General features: G+C 33.5%; 1 non-coding gene across 1 annotated transcript; it reads left to right on the top strand.

The window, feature by feature from the left end:
• The first annotated feature begins 8,364 nt into the window (after positions 1-8,364).
• TRNAP-UGG lies at positions 8,365-8,436 on the top strand. The gene has a single exon. It is a non-coding gene; the product is annotated as a tRNA-Pro (tRNA).
• Positions 8,437-8,685: the final 249 nt, after the last annotated feature.

The raw sequence follows: 8,685 nt of genomic DNA, 5'->3' as shown, positions 1-8,685 counted from the left end.
GGATACCAGTGTTTTACTACCAGCCCCAGATCACCCTGAGGTCATTGGCAAAGTTCGAGATGAGCAGGAACTCTGGAGGGCTGAACCGATCGGACCATTGGAGCTTGTTACTCTCTACCCGGAACGACCAAAAGCTAAGGTGACAATCAGCAGCGAAATGACGTTTGAAACTCGAAATGCCACACAACAACTTCTTGCTAAACACCAAAACATGTTCACATGAAGCCATGAAGATATGCCTGGGATAGCGCCTGAAATCCTACAACACATTTTGAGTGTAGACCCAAGGCTAAAGGAGTGAGGCAAAAGCGTCAAAGCGTCAGTGTAGAAAAAAATGTTACCATAGTCGAGGAGGTCGAATGATTGCTGGGTGCAGGATTCATTCGAAAAGCTCACTATCCGGAGTGGTTGTCTAATGTAGTGCTCGTGAAGAAGCCGAGTGGCAAATGGAGAATTAGCATTGACTTTACTGACCTCAACAAAGTTTGCCCAAAGGATAGCTTCTCGCTTCCCCACATCGACCTCCTTGTCGACTTAACAACGGTTCATTGCATGCTCAGTTTCATGGATGTCTACTCTGGGTATAACCAAATCCGCATGAACCCTAAAGACAAAGAGAAAAATTTGTTCATCATCGATCGAGACTTGTATTACTATACGGCGATGCCCTTAGGGCTTAAGAATGCGAGGGCCACCTACTAGCGGTTGGTCAACTATATGTTCAAATATCAGATAGGAAGAAACATAGAGGTCTATATGGACGACATGTTAGTCAAAAGTAGGACCATAGAACAACACTTGGACTACTTGAGGGAGGCCTTTGCGACACTACAGCGGTACCAGATGAAGCTGAATCCGGTAAAATGCGCTTATGTTTTCCTAGGATTCATGGTATCTAAGCTGGGTATCGAGGCCAACCCTAAGAAGGTGGAGGCCATCCTCAGCATGGCCTCACCTCAGAATATAAATGAAGTACAAAGGCTAGCTGAGCAAATAGCCGCCCTCAACAGATTTGTCTCGAAAGCAACAGACAAATGTCTACCTTTCTTCAAAGTCTTGCGGAAAGCGAAGGCATGGGACAACGAGTGCGACCAAGCGTTCGAAGCTCTTAAATTTTTTCATTGTCACCTAGAGAGATTTTTTTTTACTACTCTTTAATTCATTTTATCTCATTAAGTTGTATACTGAGGTGACAAAATATGAATAATATAACTGAAAATCTGATTTACAGTTTAGAAACTCTACCGTTAGTTTTCATTAGAAATATAATATGCTTGTCTCTAATTGTTTTATATCTCTCATATAACAAACTTTTTGTTTTATATAGACGTTTTCGATGTTTTCCCATTTTCTCATATAACAAACCCCCGAGATGAATGGATCCTATAAGTTGCTACCTCAGTTCGAGGGTGAGCTCTTCGAGAAGAATGTAGAAGAAAGAGATGGAGAGTGATAATAGAATTTTTGTATTAATTTTCCCAAAGATAACATTCATGTAAATTGGTCCCCACATATACGGGTAGGAAGATACCCACCGAGCACTCTTAATGACAACCAATGAGAGACTCCAATAATAGAAAGAGAAAAGATATTTGTAACCGTGAATTGTACAACCATTAAGAAAAAGATATCAAATAGACTAATAATGGGCCCACAATAAGCTAAAATATAAGTAAGATAACTAATAGACCACAAGCCCCCAACAGACAAATCGATATGGGCTGAGCCAAAGAAGACAAATTAGGACCAATGGCTGCTAGACCAACTCCTGGCCCATGATCCTCTTCCCCCGTCTTTACCCTGCGTGTGATATGTTCATTAGTTCAAAAACAGTGTTGCCCAAACTTCATCAATCCAAAATACAAGAGAAGAAAGAATATAAAAGCAGGCCCATATTGGCTGTATTTTATTTTACAAGAGAAAAATATAGCAGCCCCAAATAGAGCTACCCCATTATCTCTAACCAAAGTATATGATATTATTATTTCACTAAACACATATAATCAACATAATCTAACTTTGTTTGGGAATCTTATTTAGCATAAGCTAATTCTTATTAGAGATAGGGGTATAAATTTACACTGGAAAATTAGAAAACTCGTCCGGACCAGATCCATTTTTTCAATTTTGAACCGATCCGGTCCGGGACCAGTTCGTGTATTAGGAAAACCGACTGGAACTAGTCCGGTTCCAGTTTTACGATTTCCCGAACCGGACAGGACCAGTTGGGGAAATATATATATATATATAAATATTTTATATATAAATTTTATACAAAATTAATATTATACAAAATATTTTTTATATATAAGTCTTATATATAATATATAATTATATGTGAAAGTTGTATATATAATATATATAATTATATTTTATATATGAAATAATTTGATATTATAATTTATAAATTATAACATAAAATGTTAATTTTAAATATGAACATTTGTAATTTGTTTGATCTTATATATAAGATAATGTTATATAATTTATAAAATAAAAGATTAATCTTAGAGATGAAAATTTAATTGATCATATGCTTTAAACATAAAAATATATATTAAATTATATTATATATAGTCTAATATATTATATAGTTATACTAATATATAAGTTTATAACTAATACTAATATATAACTATACTAATAGTATAATATTAATACTATTATATAGTCTAATATATTATATAGCTATACAATCACTATAAGTTTATAACTGGTACTCATGGTATAACTATACTAATAGTATAATATTAATACTATTATAAAGTCTAATATACTAATATAGTTATAGTAAATCACTATAAGTTTATAACTAATACTAATATATAATATAGACTATAGTTATACCTATACCAAAAAAGTTATACTAAATCACTATAAGTTTATAACTAATACTAATATATAACTATAGACTATAGTTATATTTATACTAATACAGTTATACTAAATTACTATAAATTTATAACTAATACTAATATATAATATAGACTATAGTTATACTTATACTAATACAGTTATACTAAATCACTATAAGTTTATAACTAATACTAATATAGTTATACTAAATCACTATAAATTTATAGCTAATACTAATATATAACTATAGACTATAGTTATATTTATACTAATATAGTTATACTAAATCACTATAAGTTTATAACTAACACTAATATATAACTATACTAATAGTATAATATTAATACTATTATATAGTCTAATATATTATATAACCATACTAATATATAAGTTTATAACTAATATTAATAGTCTAATATAGACTATAGTTAGACTTGTACTAATATAGTTATACTAATACTAATCACTATAATTAAATCACTATAGTCTATTAAATGTATTAAAAATATATATAAATTATAATTTTCAAACCATCAAAAAAAATTTAATTATCATTTAAAAAAAAAGAACCACATTGATTAAAAAAAAAAAGGGAAACAACGACGTTTCCTCCCCTTTCTCGATTCTCATTTCTCGAATAAACCCTAAAGCCGGGCCCCTGTCTCTCACTCTCAGACTCTCAACCTCACTCTCTCACGAGCTCCTCTCTCAGCCTCATCTCGTTTCTCGTCTCTCGTCTCCGCCTCTCTAGTCTCTGCCTCTCCTCTGCCCTCTCGTCTGTCTCTCTACCTCACTCTCCATCTCTCTACCTCCCCTCACCGGTCGTCGCACATACCGTGAGCTCACGGCATCATTGTCGTCGTTGAACCTCCCCTCACGGACTTATGGCCTCACCTCATGTCTCTCTGTCTTCGATTCCTCACGGTAATTTTTCTCCATTATTATTTTTTTTTCATTTCACTTATTTAAGTCATTTAAAATTAATTCAAGTTATATGAATCACTAGGGTTTTGTGATTGTGTTTGTGTTATTAGGATTTTGTGATTGTGATTGTGAAATTACTTGAAAGTGCAGTTTATTGTTGATGGGAAGCTTCTGTAATCCCCCCCCCACCCTTTCCATATGCGTGAACTTGAGTCCGTAAGTTGCCAATGGCTAGAAGTCTGTGTTTGTGTATATGAATTAACTTTTTTGAATTTATATGTGTTTTTATGTGTCTTTGTGTGTCTGTGTGTGTTTGTTTATATGTGTGTGTGTGTGTGTGTGTGTGTGTGTGTCAGTGTACTGGAACATTTGAAACTTTCGAAAATAACTAAACATTTGAATTTATATGTTTGTGTGTGTGTGTGTTTGATAGTTTGTGTATATGGATTTTTTTTAGTAAAAAAGGGAAAATCGGACCGGACTGACAGTAAAATCAAATATATCAGTTTAGGAGGGTAACTGGTGCGTAATTGGTTTTGAAAAATGCAAAACCGGTACATACCGATTCGGTCCTAAATTTTGTCCAAAATCGGACCTACCGGACTGGTTACACCCTTAATAAGAGAAATACTATTATGCCTTCACTGTTATACCGCTCACTTTGCTCCATTGACGCAGCCTCACATGGTGGTACTATGTGGTTTATTAAAAACAAGTAAAAATAAATAAAAACACAAACATGAAAGGGGTAGAGGAAACCTAGGATTTCAGAATTCTTCTTTTTGTATTTTCAAGCGCCATTTTTTTTAATGTATATATATACACATATATATTTAATAAACTAGTCAATAGGACAAATTGAGCAGTAAACTAGGCTGGCATAGTAGTAGTTCTCTTCTCATAAAGCACTAACAAATTCAAGAATCTCATAAAACATCAACAAAAAATAGCTTAATAATTGTGGATGGGATATTTGGGTCCTTTGGATACCAAGCCCATAAGCAGGCCCAACTTGCCATGTTGACCTACAGGGCCCATGGTCCAAAGGCCCACAAGAGCACGATGTCAACTAGTCGAGCCACATCATTCCTAAGGTGATAACACCCTAAGATAAAGGCAGTTATCCTGAGATTGATAACTCTTATATATCAGAGCAGTTATCTCATCATCCCTGGTTAAGGGATAGTTAGAGATGAATACATGGAACGAATGTTTATCTACTTCCTGGGCATGCTCTTGTGCATCTCTATAAATGATACACAAATGTAACAAATACTCTTCTAAGTGCTATTAAGATATTACATTAAGACTACTTCTCTAACTTAAACATTGGAGTCTAGCCTAGGGAACCATTGCTATCGGGTTGTTCTTTACAGGTCGTTTAAGTGGCTGGTAGTGTGAAACAGATCCTTTACAAATTGGATCCATTATAACTAGGGGTGTAACCGGTCCGGTCCGATCTGATCCGGTTTTGGATGAAATTTAGGACCGAACTGGTATAAACCGGTTTTGCATTTTCCACAACCAATTACGCACCGGTTACCCTCTTAAACCGGTACTTCCAGTTTTACCGGTTTCCGGTCAGGTCCGATTTTTAGGTTTTTTTAAAATATAAATTGGTCATTGAAAATCACTTTTTTAATTTAAATTTTTCATTAATTTAACTATATTATGATATAACTCTTATAATATATAAATATATATTAATACTATATATTATGTTGAGAATTTATTAGGCCATAAAATATAATTAATATTATAATATATATTTTTTATATTAATAATATATGATCAAGCAAATTATAAATGTTCATATTTAAGATTACCATTTTATGTTGTAAATTATAATATGAAATTATTTCATATATGATATATAATTATATATATTATATATGAAACTTATATATAAAAAATATTTTGTATAATATATAAAATTAATTTATATATATATATATATATATTTCTCAACCGATAAGGTCCGGTCCTGAAAACTACGGCACCAAAACTAGACCTGATCCAATCGGTTTTCATAATACAAGAACCGGTCTCGGATTGTACCAATTCAAAATCGGACCAACCAATCTAAGCCAGTTTTCAAGTTTTCCGGTTTAAATTTATACCCCTAATTATAACCTATTTATTCAATGAGAAATCACTTATTTATTCAATGAAAAAACACTTATTTATTCATTTTAATAGTATCTTCCGTTAATGACGACACATTTAGTGATTTCTCATAGAATTTTTTCTAAACTCTCTTATCTAATTTGTTTTTGTCAGTAAGTTTGGTAAATTTTACTTGAATGTTTCTCATCGACCTATAGTGTAGAAAAACATGTTTACTAAACAAGAACGTGAAGAGATGTAAAATGTTTTCTCATCGAACTACAGTGGAGAAATTCATGTATAGATAGCATCTGATTCTGATTCTTCAATAAAATTAACGTTTTTCTTTCTTTCTTTCTTTCTTTCTTTCTTTCTTTCTTTCTTTCTTTTTTCAGTTGGATTTCATGTTTCAGCATGGCCTCCAAACCTGGAATTCACATTTTATGGTCATAGCTTTTATGATTTCTCGGATGAAAAAGTCTAGATTCAATCCATTTTGCGGACGAGTCGCAGACGAACTCAAGCTAGCATGCCGACTCAAAAATGAAACGCGGTGTTTCAATGGATGGGCGGGAGAGGAATTTGTGGAACGCGGGGAGAGATAGCCTAAAATGAAACGGTTCGTTTCATTGTTTCCCCAAACGGTGCGTTTCATGAACACAGAGATTCCCCCATCCCAATTCGTTTGCACCCTTCTCCTTCGAGCTCCATCTCCTCCCCAATCTACTCCCCCATCATTTATGACATGAAACTATGTTTAATAACTCAGTTCAAGCATTACCAAATTTTCAATATGCCATTAAACTATAAACATAGGAATCTCCAAATCATTTATCCAAACACTTCAAGAACAACAAACAACTCTACAAGTGAATCATAGTTCCATTCTTTTAAATCAGAAATTGATGTTGAGATACACCCCTTTTAAATCATTTTTTCACGTGGTGAACGTAAAACTCTCCAAATGGGCATTCTATGAGATCTGAAACCCATACTTTAAAGCATGCAATTCGTAATTGATTAAAGCAGCTGAACTTCATATTTGGGTTGGGAAAGAAGGATCTAACGCTTTGGTTGGAGGTGGTTCGACCTTCAGGATCTGGAATAGAAACGAAGAGCACTGACAGAGAAGCAGAGAAACCATCGAATTGAGAAACCACCCAAATGAGAACATTGGATCTGGGTTTGCACACTGTAATCACCGAAGAGGGAGGATACGGCTTTCTCCAATATGATCTTCTGCGTACAGGACCATCTTCTTTCTTCCTTTCTTCTTCATGTTTTTCTTTTTTCTTCCATGTTTTTGTTTTTTAATAAAACCAAGTGCTGCCGAATTGTTACAAGAATACAGTAGAGATTATTTTCAAGGAGCTTATGGGTAAAATCATTGTCTCTATGCTTTCCAAGGCAATTCGAAGATGTGGTTGTGTAGCCTTTAATGGTCTTGATTCTTGAATTCATGCCTTGTCACCAATGATTCATTGTGTGCTTTCTCCTGTTGGTTTGGTGTTGAATTAAAGGGTTCCCTTAAAAGGCAATGTTGGTCTTCCACCTTTTTTGCTAATAAAAAGGGTAGAAGAGGCAATTGCAGTGGCTTCTCTGACTGGGCATAATTATTAATGTAATACTATATCTACAAGGAATCAGACAGGTTAGGTCTAGACAAGAGAAGCTGCAGGCATTCTCTTAATATTTTTTTTAAAAAATACACATTTACTAGTAGTCACTTTATTAATTATTAAGAAAAAAATTTAAAAAAAAATTAAACTACACGAACAGTCAAACTGAGGAGGCAAAATAGTTATGTAGCATTTTCCGCTTTAGAATATGCAAATTTTTGAAATAGGTGGAGATCTTTATCAACACAAATAAAAAAACTTGGAATAAAATTCTGGAGGAGACTGTAATTGTCTGTCGTAGAGTAGATTTTGGTTCTAATTTGTGACTTTGGTGGTGTTTGCATTGATGATATGTCTATTTCCCAGCGAGGGGAAAACTTGATGACACTTCTGCATTAAGATGCATGCAGTGCAAATTGCTGTTCAAGATAACCTCATAGGTGGGGGAGTAAATCAGGAACAAGGCCGTAAATAAAAAGACTATTTCATAAGCAGCTCGAGATTGGATAGGTTAAATTTAAGTTTAATTTTTTCAAATCTTAAAATAAAAATAATATTAAAAAATATATATTCTAACAATATTTTATTCAACTTTTAACTTTTATATCAATTTATCTCATCTGTAAAAACAAAAAAGACCTTAATCATGATTAGTAAAGTGCGTGATATCCAACCAAATGCAAAGAGTGCATGAGAAAAGATAACATTTTTTTTTATTTCACCATAAACGACTCAAATGTGAACCTAAGTCCAAAGTTGCAACAAGGAAAAACTTACTTTTACTATCAATGAAGTCGCCTTCCCAAGGAGGGGTTCTTTGTTGAAGTATGATATTTATTCAATCTTATGGAGTCAGGGAGGGCATTTGGTCTAGTGGTATGATTCTCGCTTTGGGTGCGAGAGGTCCCGAGTTCGATTCTCGGAATGCCCCCTTCTTTGATTTTTGCAAGTTGCAGTTTTTTTGTTGGCTAATAATTTATGCAAAATATATGTTGTGCATAGGCCTAACTCTCATGTCCCAACTAATTAAAGAAGTGAGTTTCCAGCTGAAATTTGTAAATCTATGTTTTTTTATTCTTCAAGTCAATGTGTAATTTCTTCTAAATGAAGATAGTGAGCACTATAACTGAGTATTTCACATTTGGAAATGGTCAAAAAGACATTCACGGAGACAGCAAAA

This window comes from Juglans microcarpa x Juglans regia, chromosome 8S (genome assembly GCF_004785595.1).
Source record: "Juglans microcarpa x Juglans regia isolate MS1-56 chromosome 8S, Jm3101_v1.0, whole genome shotgun sequence".
Classification (NCBI taxonomy): domain Eukaryota; kingdom Viridiplantae; phylum Streptophyta; class Magnoliopsida; order Fagales; family Juglandaceae; genus Juglans; species Juglans microcarpa x Juglans regia.
The sequence above is the reverse complement of the archived record's forward strand: the minus strand, read 5'-3'. Positions and strand labels throughout refer to the sequence as shown.